We start from the raw sequence: 17,624 nt of genomic DNA on the forward strand, positions 1-17,624 counted from the left end.
AGATAAACCCCTTGATAATATACCCCCTTGTTCGCTGACAAATAATTTTATCTACTTCAGCTTAACAACTGAAGCTTATCAAACATGGATATTGCCAACTTCATAAGAAATACTGATGTAACCCAAAACATACAAGTGCTTCTTGGTCAAAGTCCAATTAAAGCAGCTAGTGAAAAGTCTTAAATTGTGCAAGAGTATAGCACAGTGGATGCACCCATCATACATGTTATTTGCAAGAAATAACTTTAGCAGGTTGGTTCGTGAGCCATTAACAGATATTGACGAAAAAAGATAACAAATCTAAGTTGACATTCAAGAGTCTTAAACATCATGAAGCCTGCTGTACATTTTATATTGTACGCTTTCTCCATCACAACCTTACTGCCGACTCGGGAACTATGGGGCATATTACCAAGAGCCTTTTCGCCGATTAGCGGGACTTTTTCACGCTAAAGCGGCGAAAATTTCATCGCCCAATTACCAAGCTGTCGCTAACACAAGTTAGCGACAGCGAGCATTTTGGGGCCCGCTTTGCATGTCAGCGATAATTATCACTAATTACATGCAAAGTGGGCGTGCCAAAATGTTAGCGACTGAAAACAGTCGCTAACATCGCTATCGCCTATTACCTACAAAGGCGAAGCGATGGAAATATTCGCGCTAAGCGCGAATATCTCCAAAAGCTAACGCCTGCTAATACCAGTTCTTAGCCATGTTATCCAATGGGAGGTGGATAACATGGCTAAGAGCTGTTTCACGCTAATACGTGAATATTGCTGTATTGTCAGCGATATTCACGCATTTCGCCTGATTTTTATCGCTTTTGAGATAAACCTTGCTATAGCAAGTTATCTCAGCGATAAAAATCGGTGAAGCGTGGTGATAATAATTTTGCCGCTAACCCTACTTAGTGATAAATATCGCTGTTTGTAGGTAATATGCCCCTGAGGAACTGGGTTTGAGTCTTGGCATCGACTCAACATCCTGCGATTCTGTGCAAATCACCTAATCTTTCCATGAACAACGCATGAATACCCTCACGGGTGATATGCTGCTCTATATAAATCTAGAAATTTTCATTAAAATTTATTTATTTCAGAAAAAAAGAAGCTTTGGCAAAGCCTATAGGTCTGGGTTTAAAGTTCTAATGCATTAGAAGGAGACACACAAGAGGGAGTTAGCAAGAGTGGACAGAATGGGCAATAGGCCCTAAATGGTTCTTTATGCTTTTCCCTCAAGTGGAGGCAGAACCTTACACCCAAACGCCCAATAGCATTAGATGATGGATGAATACTGCTCTGGGATGGGGCAAGTTGTGATTCAAAAAGTCTCTCACGTCAATGGCTGAATGAGGCTGGTTGAAGAAAGCCAATGTTTGAAAGGGGCATAGTCAAATCCCAATGGATGCATATTGTTAGCAATAGGTCTTTTTGACAGCTGTGTGAAGTTTCATATCTACAAGTAGCGTGGCAACAGCTATCCCTAAAGTTGTTGCTGACCCACTACGCTTTCTGGTCTATGTGACTTGTGTCTGCTGCCATCTCCTCGACCGGTCAACGACATCTGTTCCGCAGAATTACTAAACTCGACTGTCCAAGGTTAAGGTAAGAACTGGTATAAATTAATACCAGTAAAAGCAAAGGTAGCAGACCATGAAGATAGCACCTGACCCGCCATTCCAAATGGTGACATACAGCACTATATACACAGTTGTGTCCACACAAACACAGAGAATGATTCCCTCATGACCTAAATTACTTTACACTTGACGACATTTATACTTTCAAGGAAAGCCTTCAAAACACGGTGACTACATTTATTTTTTACACATTTATAAATGTTATTATTACTTTTTTATATATTCTTTTTTCAAAATTGTACTTTTTTGCTATATTTCTTCAAGTTCATCACAATCATTTTACAAAAGGACATAGAATTTATCTGTGAACAATAAAAAATACAAATACCATACAGAGAACAGTTCTAACTCACTCTCACCAATACCTTATACATACAATCTCTTACACTCCACATTCATTCTTTATTCTGTGTCTGAGGAGTCACAAGTTGTTATGTGATCTATCACGCTAGGTCGACGCGTTTCAGTGGAATGGGACCACCTTCCTCAGGACCTTTAGCAGAACAGATGCTCTTTCCAATATTTATAGGCTCTGTATGGATATCTGTAATAATAAATAACATATAATATATCTGTGCCACTCTTTGAAAGTGATAATTCATCAAAATTCTGAACTCACATAATTCTTATTAACATTGATCACCTTATGAAGGACTGCCAAGTTTGACATAGTTCATTACATACTATGAATTGTTTCGGCTTTTGTCATTGCTTTATGCTGGATACACTAAACACCTTATTACCTTTTAACGTTGGGTCACGTCGATGTAAATTCCTCTAACTCTGTTCTCGTCATTTTATTACAGCCATAAATTATATATACAAGGCTGAAGATATATTACAAAAACTGAGAACAAACTGATATTACCCGAGGCTGACCAATAGACCACTTGTGAACTGCGACTCTCATATAAGAGGTTGGTTTCCCATCCACTAATATGTTAAAAAATGTTTTTGAATATATAGAGTCTAAACGAATCATCTAGACTGAGTATAATTTATATTCCTTTCAGAAATTCAGACGTACCACATGAGACAGATGACCCTGTACCTCATGGGAACAGTCCAGCCCGAACTGCCAAGCCAGTAATGCCAGAAACCGGTCCTAGGAAGCTTGTTTCCGGTCCAGGGAAGGCATGGCTTGGCAGTTCGGGCTGGACTGTTCCCATGAGGCACAGGGTCAGACTGATTTGCATATGGCCATGCCTGAACTGGGGTGGCAGAGTGGGCTAAAGAACGGTGATGGATTAAACCCAGATCTGTTGCCTGGGTATGAATGTTTGATTGGTTCAGATGCTCCGTCCATCACCACCCCCTTTTGTACCGCTTTGTTCACCATAAGTTGGCAGGGTATGCTCAGACGTGAGTCCCTTGCTCACTTTGCCACTGGATTCAAGCAAGCCTGGCTGAAGTCGGCTGTAATACCAGAAGCCGGTCCTAGGAAGCTTGTTTCCGGTTCAGGGAAGGCATGGCTTGGCAGTTCGGGCTGGACTGTTCCCTTGAGGCACAGGGTCAGACCGATTTGCATATGGCTATGTCTGAACTGGGGTGGCAGAGTGGGCTAAAGAACGATGATGGATCAAACCCAGATCTGTTGACTGGGTGTGAGTGTTTGATTGGTTCAGATGCTCCGTCCATCACCTCCCCCTTTTGTACCTATTATTGCCAAGCTTGATAATAGGTGGCAGCGTTGAAGTGAATTGGTGTTGCGGTGGAACGCCCACCGCAACACCCACTGCGTGCCCCCTTTCATGATGAGTTTATCGTGAAAGGGGCCCTATTACCAAGGTAGAGTCAAGTCAATTAACGTGGCTTTAAGCCACGTTAATTGACTTAACGCTGCCTTGATAATAGGGCGATGCAGCTATCGCTGCGTTATCGGCAGAAAAGTGCCGATAATGCGGCGATAAGGGGCTTGTTAATATGCCCCTAGATCCCATCATCTCAGTCCTCAGGAATCTCAAATGATTTCAACTGAAGTACAAACTTTACTTAAATGACCTACTTCACACAGATAGTCGTGCACTTTGGTATCCTCAAGTGCTTTGCATAAAGATGAGCCACCTGGGAGGGGAGCCATTCTCTATGAAGTTCTGAATTATTGTTCCTGCAACTCCATTGGCTCAAGAAGTAAAAAACGATTTCTCATCTTTTCAGGGTGCTCCCCAAACATCTGGAACACGATTTCACATGCAAATGGAAAAAAAATCCTCTTTTGAGATATAAAAAACTGAAAAAAGCACCTGCTGTTTCAACAGAATATCATTGGGTGAATTTGTACTCGACTCTGTAGGTTTCCTATCTAAAATCCCTCTGTCAGGCTATATTCGATTATGTATTTGTGTACATTTTTCATTTCTGTCTTTACTGTTTTGATATCATGCTAGGTGTACTGTAAATAGTTTGGCAGCATATGTCACCAAATGCTGATAGTTCTTTGCTGACATGTTTATATCTAAAAATATAATATATTCCCTGATATATCCTGTTATCGTGTGATGTATCGTTTCCTTCAGTATAGCGCCCTGACGTGACACCTCTGTGTCTGGTAAGGGCTATAAAAAATGCACATACATTCATACTAAGTAGTGGGGTATATATATTGTGTTATTTTTTTTCTTCAATGGTGGAGTTCGGTCTTTACCCAATATTATGTTGTTTTATCTCTATATTTCTGTATTTCGAATGGATCGTAATCTTTGCCACTTCTTTTTGGTTAATTAAGTTCTGAAAATATATTTTCTTTTTTGTGTTCTTTCTTCTTTTGGTTTTATCGTGGCAATTTCAACAAACAATCTGATTTTCAATGCTAAGCAACATGTAGTTGCTGAAATTGTAAAAACCTGCAGAGGGCAGTAAAGTACCACCAATAAAGACGCCGGAAAAAGCCAGACGTTACTAACTTCACGGGCCAGGCTTTTTTTTCTGGCTGTAAAAATAGCCTTTGTTCACTTTTTTATATTTCCGGTGTGGTAATGGGATACTTTTTCTTTTACAACAGAACCGTGCAGCGCTGCTCCCAGAGACATTGTTTTCTCTGGCGTTTAACTTGTTGATATGACGAAGCTAGTGTTTGTTTTCCAGCTCCCCCCCTTCATAGGAACCTCTTCCATATTCTTTCAACTGCACGTGGGTGGTGCACATAGAACTACAAAATGGTCGAATATGTCTACGAGACAATAAATCACTGGTTGAAAGAACTAGACATGTAGATTTAAACAGCGGCCAAACTTTACAAAAAAAGTATGGGAAATGTGTTACTGAATGCAATGTGGGCGGGATCAGTGAGTGTGGGGGCGGGATCAGTAGGTAGCTAATAGTATTCGGAACTATTTTGCTGGCCTTGCCCTTCATCCTACCTGTTTCTAACTGCCTGTAAAGTATATGCAATACACCTTTAAGGCAGTGGCATAACAAAACTTCCTATTGTGAAGCGCTCTGACACCTTCGGGTAAAGTCTGCGCTATATAAAAACGCATAAATAAATAAATAAATAATTAAATGCTCTGGACCTAGACAGTAGCTCTCAGGCCAGGGCCTGACTGGGAACCCAAAGCAGCATTGGCATATTTTATCAGACCAGCCTCTCTATGGTACGTAGCGAGTCAGTCTGACTTTTGCAAGTGGGCTTGGGGGGTGAGGGGTGGTTCTCCCGCAATAATGTTTTTTTTTAATGGCAAAAGCGGTGCATTATACAACATATTTTTCATTATATATTCAAATGTATTAACTTTTAAAACATAGCAAATGATGACCTTACAGTGCATTGGGATACCCAGTCATACCCACATTCTTACAGAGAACATAGAAAATAGACCAGAGAAGCACCACTAAATATGCATGACTTTCTTTTGCACGTTTTGCATCAAGGCCACTGCTTTGTCTGTAATGTTTGGCACCTGAGGGCAGACCGTGGGTGGCAGACAGAAGCCACTTGGAATTCTGGCTCATTTTCATGGCGAGGATCCCACCAAGAAGAGCTGAGCCAGTGCAATCAGGTGGAAATATGCCTCAGAGGAGCTGGTACAGCCCACAAATGCTGAGGCGATGCAGCTGGAATACTGCTGGATGGTGCCCTTCACCCACGCAAGGGAGCTGGCTGAATGAACCTTCTTGTGCCCACCCCCTTCCCTTGTGTGTCTTAGTGCAATTAAGTAGACCTGCCTGCAACACTCTATAAATCAGCAATGGTACGCCGTATCACAGCCCAGTAATAGAACACAATATAAAAGCATAACAATGTGACACATAGAAAAACGTGGCACATCATACTATTTAACAACATAACATATGCAATTTCAATATACCATAAGCCAACATACAAGACATAGCAGCTCTTATAAGGTGGTCCGATTCTTAAAATGTTGCTCACATAGTTTTATGTTTAATATAACCTTTCATTTAAAACAGCAGGATCACAGATTTTTAATGTTTTCAAAATCATCTTTAGAGTTGCACTGTCTCGTGGTAAAACAACAATGGTGCAACCTCAAACAGGGCTAATCTGAGGCATGCACTTAAATATTGAGTCCTGCCCCTTATGGGGCGATCCAAGAAATCAGGCCTCCTAAAGCCCTGCCAAGCTAACTAACACATGCAACCCAGGGCATTACAGTCAGGATTTTGAAAAAACAGCTTTTCTGAAAAATGGTCACAAGCCAATATTAGCGTGTTGGTTTGTTTAGGCATATAGTAGGACTGTGATTAACTTACCGATATCTGTCTCTCTCCATATCGATTGTTTAGCATTGAGTCCATTGGTGAAAACGACCCCTTAGAGAGACCATGAAGTGCCATTGAGCACAGCATCATGTAAATATCTTCAAACAGCTATTTCCTGGCTAAAACTGTATCTATACTTATGTGTTATATGTGTCTATCGTCCTGGTCACATTAAGTCCTGTCTTGTTTTTTTGTGTGAATTCACAAACCACCTTTTATTGTAAATACCATAGTGTATTCCACATTCTGTGAGCCTGCACGCACCACTATGGTGTAAACCTTCACCATAGCACAAGAGGCGTGCGTCATGAGAAGACACGATGTGATCCTCCTCTTAAGGGAGCTATAAAACGCTACTAATGTTGTGCTTTTTATTCACAGTTTTTGGAAAAACCCCAAAAAACGTATGTATTCTAGTATGAACGCATGCTTTATATTTTGTATTGTTTAGTATCACAGTCTAATTAAAGACCCAGGAGTGGCATATGTAGGGCTGGTCCCTACATGGTCCTGAGGAAATGCTAGGGGTAGCATGAAACATGTTGACCATTCACTAAACCAATCTCCATTAAAAGTTGGTTACTAGTGATCTCACCCCATTTTTAATATACCTGACTAGGAGCAGAATAAAGTTATTGAGGCCCACTAATCACGGTATTTTTAATCACCCACACCCACTCCTACACCTTGCACCACACATAGGGGCCGATTAGGATGGCGGTTTTTCCGCATCCTACGGGCCGGCGGAAGTGTCCGCCGGCCTGGAGGATGTGGAAAAACCGCGGCGGAGACTCCAAAGACCCACCGCCAAATTAGGATGGCTGGTGGGTCTGGAATTCCGTCCGCCGCTTTTCCGCCGCGGTCGGCTTCCGACCGCGGCGGAAAAGCTATAACATGGCAGGCGGTGTCTATGAGACACCGTCCGCCATATTATGATGTTGGTGTAAATATGCTTTTCCACGGCGGCTTTTCCGCCATGGAAAAGCATACGGACATTCACTTTGGGGGCCCGTTGCGGGCCCCCTGGGTGAATGGGGGGTGGCGGGTGCACATGGGGGGTACCTATGGTACCCCCCTGCATTTGCGTACACAAAGCAGCAGGCACCGTGCGGTGCCTGCCGCTTTGTGCATGTAAATGCAACACATGCATTTTTAACATTGCGGCGGGTGCAGCTTGAAGCTGCACCCGCCGCAATGTTAAAAATAGAGGATGTGACCGCCACCCTGGCGGTCACATCCTAATTGCCATGGAGGGACCGCCGCTGCCCATGCGGACGGTCCCTCCTACTCAGGGGTGGCGGACGGACGCAAGTCCGTCCGCCATCCTAATCGGCCCCAAGGTCTTTTCACATGAAAGTGCTCCTGCGTAGTCCGCGAGTCGTAGCACGCCCCTTTTCGTAGAGAACTGGGAGGGCCCCAATGATGAAGCATGTCACCGTGGGGAAACCCCGGTGAGTGAGGGGACACTAGAAAGAAATTTTTCTTTCTTGGTAGGCACCGCTGACCACATAGGCCAGTTGCCACAACTTGAGCTAGGTCTATGAATCCAGCAACTTTGATTCTTCGTTGTACCGACAGCGCCACAGCCAGTCACCGGATCTGAACCTGGCTTGGCTCTCGTCTCCATCCCAGGGCAATCCACATCTGCAGTAAATGTAATTCTGCTTGAGGTTGTAAATCCTAAAGCAAGTGCATTTACTTGGTCAGATCTCACTTTTTTTTTGGGGGGGGGGCAGCAGAACCGACCTATGAAAAGCCAGACCAAGAAATGCAAGGGGTCACTCATACCCAGATTCCATCCGCTGTCAGGCATTGTTAAAACAGTTGCCTTTGTTCAGTACTTGCAAGGGGCCCCAGTGGGGGTTTCTGGGGTTTTGTTAAGTCTGGTGTGACCAGGTGATGAGGCATAATGAAGGCTATGGTATCGGCCCAGTACCCCCAGGGCCTGTCGGTTACTCCATGCCTCCCTTTATTACATCAAGGTAGAAAGAAAAGGGCTGTTGGTGGACTCACCTGTGTGGGTGACCCCAGTTAGTCCAGCGCTAGCTAGCCCTACTACTTCTTTAATCCCCAGGAATCCCAGCCCTTCAGCAGCTGAAGGGTGCCAACATGGCCAGGGAGAAGGCTGCTGCAGTACGCATGAGACCCTGTTGCTCTTTGCTGCTTGCCACCTCTGTAGTCTGACTCTGATAATGGACTCTTACTGAGGGTGTAGGCTGGATGTGGGAGGGTCCACAGACAATCGCTGAATCCTGCTTTAATCATCCATCCAGGCCTTCTGCAAGAGCCCTTCACCCTCTCCTGCAATTAAAAAACCCTGGCCTGGCTTCCTGTAGAATCAGTGGCTTCCTAAAATGTAACAATACAGCTTTACTTACATTTCTTCAGAGCAGTGTCAACCTATTGCACTTTTTCTACACAAAGAACAGAGCAAGTTGCTGTCTGCTGAATATCAGGAGAAGCAAGGTGCATGGCTGAGGGGTCCCGGGGCCACCTGCACCATGGGGGAGAGGGGGCGTTAAGCACCTTTGTGTGCACACACATTCACACACAGAGTTCTATCATCTGTCTCTCCCTCACAGCATTTTTTCTTCCTTTGAACTTCCTTTTGACTTTCTTCTTGTTGCTGCTCTGTAGACTGTTTCTTTCTGCACTCCAGCACTCCGATTCACAGATAAATCCTGGGGTGCCTTTCCTTCCAGGCCTCTGTACACAAGCAAGAAACAAAAGCTATAAATTGCAACTGTTTTTTTTTGTGTGCAAGATCTTCAGAACTCTGCTACCTGCCCAAAGAAAGGCTGCAGCTTAATAGAATTGGGGTGCCTTGCTCAGGACTGTGCTTCAGCACTCTCTTCAGTGTGGGGCAGAGGGGGCCCCAGGCCCCTTCAAGTGGAGGGAAGCCTGGGGGCCCCCATGCACTGCTTACACCCTTGCTTCCAATGCCTCCCAGCCAAGGATATCTTAAGCATTTTTGAGTCCTGGGACAAACATATTTGGGGGGCCCCTGTGCTGTACAGCTTTGAATTTATTTTCCAGTTGCAGCTCTTTCTTGCCCTCTTTGGCCAGGTCACTGGCAGTGCACAGGCGCACGCTCAAATTCTCAACATTGTAATATACCAGCAGCTTAGTAATATTACTGCAAATATTATCTGGCACCCTTCTGTTTATTGCATATGAGATCCTATTATGATATAAAAGAAACTTTTTATGAGTGTTGCATGAAACATAAACACAACATTTATCTGCAAAATGCCTGTAATAGACTCTCACTCATCACCCACATTAAAAATACATTTAATAGAAACGATATTTAAAACAATCAGTTTAAGAATTAGTCAAGGTCATCAGGTCAAGATTCTCTGCAGAACAGAGCTTGCTCTATCAGGGGCCTTCCAGAAAGGCTGGGGCCCTGGGCCAGAGCCCAATTAAAGCCCGTGCCTTAAAAAGTCTCTGCTCCCAGGGGCCCCCCACCCTTATTCCAGGCCTGGCTCTGGCTCTGACTAAGAGAAACAATGTAAGTTGATACTTTGTTTCTCCAGTCAGCGGGAGGGGCTCAGAGCAGGCTGCAGACTGCACCTGCTTTAGAGGGAGAGAGGCTTGCTTTAGCGCAAGCCTCTCTCTCACAGCTCTCACCGAAGAGCTGAGGGCCCCCCTTTATTTACTTTAGAGTGGGGCCCCCCGCACCACAGGGGCTGTGGGGGTGGTTGTTACGCCTCTGCTCTAATGAAAGTTAAATTAAAATGATATAAATCTGCTCGATGGAACTGTGGGGCATATTATCAAGGACGGTGTTAAAATTATCGCCGGTTTAACAGCAGAAAACTGCCGCTAAAGCGGCGATAATGGGCTTGAAATTATGCCCTGGAGAATTCCAATAGAAGCCCACACCAGAACATGGACTTCTATTGGAATTCTCAAGGGCATCTGATCCAGACCAATATCGCCCCTTTAACGGCAGTTTCCTGCTGCTAAACCGGCGATAATTTTTAACCCTGTCCTTGATAATAGGCCCCTGTATTTTTCTGCTAATGAAGTTCATACATGCCAGGGCTCGAGCCCGGGGTACACGCGGGTGGACAGCATCCACCCACTTTTTTCACAGGGTCGACGCCGTCCACCCTGCCAAGAAGTTGGCCCCACTGATAAAGATGCTGAATTCGTCTCTGTGTAATATCCAAACACTGAGGGGCTTATTTACAAGGCCCTTGCTCCACTTTTGCGTCATTTTTAACATGGGAAAAGTGACGCAAAAGTGGCGCAAGGGGCATGTAAATCTGCCCTAGAGACACTTTCAGCAGTGCCTGCACATTGTTATCTGCTTTAGATCCGCAACAACATGCAGGCAGGAAGGGGGCGCTCTTATTTCAAACTCCTGCTGCGCCCTTAACGAAGGTCAAGTCTGAGGGGTCATCAGGCCTCCTTTTGTCTGAGTCTCCTGGCTGGCAGCAGTCAGGAGCCTGACATCTAGAAGCCAATGCAGCAGAGGGGAAACAAAGGCTCACACCTTGTTAGTACTTCAGAGAGGCAGCTTTTCACTTTGTTCAGTCCCTGTTTATGAGCTATGCATGCACTGTGAGAACGTCAGATGTGTTGATCTTTCCCGGTATTTGTACAAAATAAATAGCATTTATATAGTGCTTACTACCCCTAAGGAGGCATTGTAATAATTTACACTATTTTTTTCTTTAAAAACACCATGGCTAGAGGAAGCTTTTCGCTGACAAAAGGCAGCATTGTTTTATATTGTGAAGGGCTCTGACACCTTCGGGTAAAGTCCGCGCTATATAAAAATGCATAAATAAATAAATAAATAAATAAATAAATGTGTAGAGTACAAAAGTGAGTCTTCTGCATAAATCAGGAGAGTTTGCAAGTATACTCGAAATGTGTTCAAATGTACTCATGATACACCTGCTAAACATGTATGTGAGGGCTTAAGATGTGATGTCACCTCTTGTGTTGCCACTTCCTCTAATGTCACGCGTGTCACGCGGCGTGATGTCACGTGCTGTGATGCCACTTGCTTACTGATTAACTAGGTTAGTCCCCCTACTTCTTTTTTTAGGACTTGTGCCCTGATACATGCCAACTTGAAGAACAATTTCACTGTGTGGGGAGTGGGCGGGGCCTTCAAGGGGGCAGGGCCTCGCGTGAAAAGTGCCTACAAGGCACTTTTGAACCCCACCCCAGGTCCCCCAAAAAATAAAAAAATTAACTTGGTGAGGGTGGCCCCAATGTCCTGTGTTGTTTTCACACTCCTTAATGGAGGTCGGCAGTTCAAAACCTTGGGAAACCAGCTGGGAAACCACTATTTACAGTGGTTTTCAGCTTGTTTTCCCTGTCACCATGTCAAATCGACTCCTCAACTGGAGACTGTGTGATGGGAGCCAATATCCTGTATCACACGGTGCACCTGTGGTACCGTGTGAGTTGGCAGGTATGGAAGATCGGTTAGTTAATGCAATCTCTTCAGATGTCTGTGCTACCAGGTCATTGATGTGAATCCTGGTCTGTGAACTGGGTAATTGTGACATGTATTTATACGAGGTCCCAGCCTGTGATAGAAAGCACTGTAAATATGTACGTCATTGGTTGTACAAATGTATTACACATAGCATAAAATGGGCTGCCGAAGTTTAAAAATGTATTGCACACAGTATAAGATAGGCTGCAAATAGTATAAGATACATTGCACGAAAACGTGGAAAAAGATTAATTGTTTAAGTGCTTATAGTGCGCCGAAAGCCATATTTGTAGTAAAACGCAAGCAAACTGTACCCAGAACAAACCTTTGTTAAAAATGTCTACTAAAAGAACACATTCTGGTACTAGCAACTGGATTACAGTACCTCTCAAGCGAATAACTCTTTGTCACCACAGAACTTTTAATGATTCCAATAATTAAAGCCTTCACTTGCACCTAGTAACCTTTAGATTTGGTGATTATTCCATTGTACACATTCAAGTTTCAAGTGTATTTTATTTATGTTATGGAACTCCGAAGAGATACACATAAGACATTTGCAGGATTACATATGCTCACAAGACATACAAATACACTTAATGGGTAATTTCCTTGAAGAACATTAAAACCAGGACAGCATTAAAACAACAGTACTATGAGTGCAATAAGATCAATAAAGATTTAAAAAACACTCAATAAAGTTAACAATTCTGTAACAGAACATTTCATTAGGGGTGCATATAGTAACGGAAGTACAACTGAGGCAGGGGGAATTGATAACTGCAGACATATGGGCCACAGCCAAATGAGCCGCAGCCATTTTGGAAAGAGTAGTAAAAGTGCTGGGCAGATAAAGGGAACGTGATTCAAATCTTGGAACCCATTTTGACATAAATTACATTCAGCTGGGATTCCATACCATTTAGCTAGGAGGGGATTAGGAGGGAGCATGCTCAGCCTCAACAAAACCCAGAAGCATCACAACCAGTGAGACAAATTCCAATTATTATAAGGTTAAGCTTTGTTTGCTGAGATCAAGTCTATTATATTCTGAAAACTCTTTTGCTCCAGGCAAAAGCTAAAAGCCCATGTGGCTTGGTTTAGGCTAGCTTTTAATGGTGGCATTATTGTACTGCTATATTATCAATAGTTCAAGTGCTCTCCTCAACCCAATTTGCTCATAGGTATAATTTTGTTATCTTCCGCCCACTCGCCTCACTGAGTCATTAGGCATTTTGAAAAAACTTTGCCCACTGCATCTACGAGGGTGATCTGACCTTAATTCCATGGAAATTTTCGATATCCCTTCTTAAGTAATGAGACTGTAATGCTTCCAATCCAGGAGGCTGAAAATACTCCTTCACAACAAATATTGGTGAACCTAACCTCACTGATGTCTGACTCTCTACACTCCTTGCTCCCTGATTCTCACCTCCTCCTCAACCCCTTCCCCGCCTCTCATTCTGCCTCTCCCCTTTTCTTCACTTCCTTCTCCCTCTGAACTTCAACACCCCCTCCCCCTATTAATCTCCATCGCCCCTAAACACCCAGCACATTTTATCACCCTATTTTATGTAACTCATGTTTTAATTGCACATTTTTTTACTTTATTGTAATTGTTTACCTATCTTGTAAAGTGCTCTGATACCCCCGGGTCCAGTAGCGCTATATAAAACCTTGGAAATAAATAAATAAATAAAATGGAACTTTCTTATTCTCATAGCAGCTTTTAAAAACCGGAAACAATATTTTGCTCCAAGGGTTGCTTCTTGTTTTATTACTGAGATTGGGACTTCATCTTCGCCCATTGCGGTGGAGGTACACATTCCTCAGATGACTAGCTCAATCTCTTTTACATCTGAAGGGTCATGGGAGTGTATACCCCTTCTAAAATAGGCAGATCAGCCTCTCTTCCATTTACCACATATAAATTAGAGATAAAGTCAATCCAGCTAGCTTTCTCAATGGCAGAGGTAAAAGATCTAACTCTTGACCAACATCCCTCTGCTACTATCGTCTGCAAGGACCTTCGCTGACCCTTAACAGCAGTTTCTCTTAGGTCGCCCCAAAGCCTATCACAGCCCTCTCTCTTTTTATGGGCCTTTAGACTGCTCCATCGCCTTTCTAATACTGACACCCTAGCGTCCCTCTCAGAGGCGTATACCACATACTGTTTAATAGCTAAGGCATTAGGAGGCATATCATGAAGAGAATTATCACAGCTTAATTCTATAGCATTATTAACAAGGACACGCTAGCGCGTGTATCCTTGATTTATCTCCCGTTTCTGTCACCATTCGCTACGCATCGATAATGAGATGCAAAGTAGGCGTGGCTGACAGAAACAACATGGGAAAATATCGCAAAGGCATCTTCGCGATATTAGCAAGGAGGGGTAGCGATGATAATAATTGCGCTACCCCTGGCCTAACGCAGGAATTTAACGTCTGCTAAATTCCTCTGTTATTCATACCTAACATGGGAGGTGGATTATGGGGTTAAGGCCACAGCGCCTTATCACCAAGTTCATCGCCGTTTTGGGAGGGACATCTCTGTTTTTTAGGCGATGTTTGGCCATTTGCCCGCTATCGCTGGAATATTTATCGCCATAGCGCTGAGCGTTGGTAATACAGTGCTAGCGTGGCGAGATATTCCAGCGATAGCCGGCGATAAAGAAAAGCGCACTAAGCATGCTTCGCAATAATTATTGCCAACCCTAGATAATATGCCCTTATTTCTCCATTTAAAAAGAGAATTGGGTGGGTAATGGCAGCAAAATTGCCCGTGGGAGTTTTTTGATTGGCACTTAGTACTAAACGCTTCATAAATATATTGAAACTATCAACTCATTTCCCAACCAGGCATCAAGACTTACAAGTGTAGCTTCTAGTTTACTTTTTAAGCCTGTGATCACCCTGTGGTCACCCTGTGGTCCCTCTGTGTTCTCCCTGTTTTTTTATCGAATTTAGAAGAGGATCTATCAAACCTCCACAAACTAATAGGAGACATATTTAAGCCCAAAGAAAAAAGTCAACAAACAATGGTCAATGATGAAGGGATCCATTACCTTTAGGTTGCCCAACAGATAAAAATGAAGTACAACCGACGACCTCATAATCCAAAATTGCCACTCCCTTTGGCAATTTATGTATGTATTGTGCAGGGCAATCGGAGGGTAGTCTCCCATTAGCAATAATACACCATTGTGTTTTAGTTAGTCAAACTGTCAATTCTTATCTTTGGAGGAAAGACAATTGGGGGAATTTGCAGAGCTTCCTCTTTTTCATTGTTACATAATTGATGCAAGGATAATTTGCAGTTTAGATCCCCTACCAATAATACGTGGGTAACCTGTTCTGTGTCGAGAGATTTTTTAATAAAAGAAAATACCTTATGCAGGAGTGCATCATAAATTGCATCTGGCGGGATATAAGCATTTACTAATAAAGGAGGTGATACAACCAGATCCCCCCGAATGGAACAGAGTTATTGCCATAAATATGTTAGTGGGATCTCGATTACACGCATACTTCCACTTAAGCCTATTAGACAAAAGACATGCTATTCCTCCCTTTGTGTGACCCCTCCTGGAGGGCCTAGCTTTGCAATCCAGAATGAAGTAATCTTCACTCAGAAACTCCCCATCACCATGTCTCTAGGAGACAAACCACGTCTGCCTTTAGCGCTCAAAAAGTGCAATTTCTCACTACTGTTCTTCATTACCACTGTGTTCCAAGAAACAACATTTAGTTCATTGCTAATTATAAGTCAGCAGAGAATGACTGGTCATGAATGCACTGTTTGGAACTCCAGACAACCAATTTCGTCTATATATTTCATAATTTACACCTTGATCAGAGGATTTTATAGGTTACCTGAATGACACCTGTTAGAAATGGGGGTCTATAGTTGGCAGGGGTAGGTACCACTGTCCAAATAGGGACCCTTGCTTCTAGTCAGGGTAAGGAGGAAACCCTCTGAGATAACCTCTGCTCACCCTCTAGGTAGCTTGCCACAAGCAGTCTAGGCTAACCAGAGGCAATGTGTAAAGTATTTGTACTAACACTCACAGTAACACAGTGAAAACAGCACAAACTGACTCCACAACAGTTTAGAAAATTAAAGGTATTTAATCTAAACTACACAAGACCAAAACGAAAAAAATCCAACATACACAGTTCAAGAATATGGTTTCAAAAGAGTTCTTAAGGTTGCGATAAAATTCTTTAGGTTGCGATAAAATCATCCACAGTTACGTGAAAAGTTCACAGTGGCGTCACGTTTAGCTCACAGTACCTTTAGTTGCGACAAAGTTCCAAAAGCAGAAGCTGGTGCGGTGGAAAACAAGTGATGCGTTGCTCCTGAGACTCTGGGGAGGTGATGTGACAGCCCCGCTGCAGCAGCGGGCGTGTTGCGACTAATCCGGTCTGTATGGGGAGGAAGGCCACTTGTATGGATTCCGGTGCGTAGGTTCCGTAGGAAGTTTGCTCTCGCCAAGGCACGATGCGACGATCTTTGGAGTTGCGACGATCTCCGGGGCGACGATGCGCGGACCAGTGGTGATCTTCTCTCTCGCAGCTCCTTGATGCGATGGCTTCGGCGATGACTCTCGCAGCGACATGATGTGGTACGCAAGCAGGCGGTGCGGCGATCTCACCCAGCGACGACAGGCTCTGCGACGACACTCGCAGCGATGTTAGATTTCCCGCACCGATCGGGTGCGTCTCGCAAATGAAGGATGCGACGGCTCTGACAGCGGCAACAGGCTCTGCGACGATCTCGACCTTCGTAGCGGCGGGAATTTCCTCGCACTGTCGGGGATGCGCTCCGCAGCGAGCGATGCGATAACGTTTCTGTAGCAAAGTCTCTCAAGCTTAGTTTCCAGCTTCCCAACACAGGTACTACTTCCAGAGGCACCACACATGGGCCAAGCACTCCAGGAAGGACAGAACTCTCTCAGTAGTGCTCAGGGGAAGCTGGGGATGAAGTCCTTTTGTTCCTGGGACTTCAGAACAGGGAGCCAGCTCTTCTCAGGCCCTTGGAGATTCATTCAAGCAAGGGGACACAGCACAAAGCAAAGTCCTTCCCCTCTCCTTGGCAGCAAAGCAACAGCAGGGCAATCCAGCAGAGCAACAGCTGTACAATCTTCCTTCTTCAGTTTCAGCTTTCTCCTTGGCAGAGGTTCCTTCTTGATTCCAGGATGATCTAATTTTCTGTAGTCAGGGGTCCTGTACTTATACCCCTAAAAGTCTTTGTTCTCTTTGTGCAAGTGGGCCCTGAGCCCGGTCTGAACCAGTTCTGGGTATTCCTTGAGCACTTTATGTTCCTGGCCTCTCCCTTCCTTTCAGAGAGTCGGGCAGGGTCGTCAGCCGCCCAGCAGGAAGTGGAGCCAGCATTGTGGAGGGAAAGCACAGCCCTGGAACACTTTGTTGACATGATTCCTTCTCTCCTTTCACAGTGCAGGGCAGAGACATCAGACGCACCACAGGGGGTGGAGCCAGCACTGTTGGGGGCGGGCACAATCCTATTCAGGCCCAGGTCCTAACTCCTCCCACCACTCAAGTTGCAAATGCAGTCATTCAGCCTAGGGCTGACTCAGCCAGCTTTTGGGGAATCCCCAGCCCCTGTCACTCTCAAACCAGATAATCAATCCACAAACAGGCCAAGGCACACAGAAAGGTCAGACAAGAGAACAGCAACTTTCTAAAAGTGCTATTCTCAAACACAGGAGTTAAAAAACATATTTCCTAAAAGATGTGTTATTAAATTCCGAGTTCAGGGATACCAGACGTTTATGTC

The sequence above is a fragment of the Lissotriton helveticus genome, chromosome 2_2, assembly GCF_964261635.1.
Source record: "Lissotriton helveticus chromosome 2_2, aLisHel1.1, whole genome shotgun sequence".
Lineage (NCBI taxonomy): Eukaryota > Metazoa > Chordata > Amphibia > Caudata > Salamandridae > Lissotriton > Lissotriton helveticus.